The sequence below is a fragment of the Coregonus lavaretus genome (genome assembly GCF_964263955.1).
Source record: "Coregonus lavaretus genome assembly, contig: HAP1_SCAFFOLD_475, whole genome shotgun sequence".
In the NCBI taxonomy this organism is placed as follows: Eukaryota; Metazoa; Chordata; class Actinopteri; order Salmoniformes; family Salmonidae; genus Coregonus; species Coregonus lavaretus.
In genome coordinates, this window is record NW_028157483.1 from 201,783 (window position 1) to 202,750 (window position 968).

The 968-nt window shown below is 43.6% G+C and overlaps 1 pseudogene across 1 annotated transcript; it reads right to left on the minus strand.

Annotated features, from left to right (window-relative positions):
* Positions 1–226: 226 nt before the first annotated feature.
* Positions 227–968, minus strand: LOC311125388 (putative nuclease HARBI1; annotated as a pseudogene). The gene has a single exon. The product of its transcript is annotated as a putative nuclease HARBI1 (transcript).

Below are 968 nucleotides of genomic sequence, written 5' to 3' on the forward strand. Positions count from 1 at the left end.
TGTTTGAGGTCATTGATCTGAGCAGTCATGCTGTTTGAGGTCATTGATCTGGGCAGTCATGCTGTTTGAGGTCATTGATCTGGGCAGTCATGCTGTTTGAGGTCATTGATCTGAGCAGTCCTGCTGTTTGAGGTCATTGATCTGGGCAGTCATGCTGTTTGAGGTCATTGATCTGGGCAGTCATGCTGTTTGAGGTCATTGATCTGAGCAGTCATGCTGTTTGAGGTCATTGATCTGAGCAGTCATGCTGTTTGAGGTCATTGTGAAGCACTGCTGTTGCAATTATGACAATGCAGCATCTTTTTGGTTGAAAGTGCAATGTGTCTGAGACACTGGAAACGACTTCCATACACCAAACATTTGGTGTGGATATGAACTTGGTTATACCGTTGTTGTTCAGGTCCTATTGCATGAAGAGAGGGAGTGAACAAGAAGTTAGTCTGTACATACCCACTGTCACCAAGTATGATTCCACTATGTTGTCCTCCTTCAAGCTGAGCACACAAAGAAGAATTTTGGGAAATCCTTGAGTCATGAGTTGCAACTTTCCAATGTGCAGCAATGTTGGAGAACTGCGCATTGGGAGTACACACACTTTGTACATTTATTGAGAACCAGTTTTTACGATTCCTATACTCTGCTGTAGAGGGACACTTGATGGGAATATGACATCCATCTATACAGTCAATGACTCCAGGGAAGTTCCCATATTCATAGAACTCTACCTTGTAGTTGGCTTGGGCAGCAGCATCAGGGAACTTGATGGAATTGTCTTTCAGTTCATCTGTAGCATTGCAGACTTTGTGGACTATTCTGCATATAGTCAGTTCACTTACATCACTCATATCTCCTGTTTCACGATGGAAGGCTCCAGATGCCAAAAACCTCAACGTGATCAGTACTTGTAGGGAAGGAGGGATGCCTGGCTCAAGCAAACAACTGATGTCAGCTGTATTTTCTTTGTACAT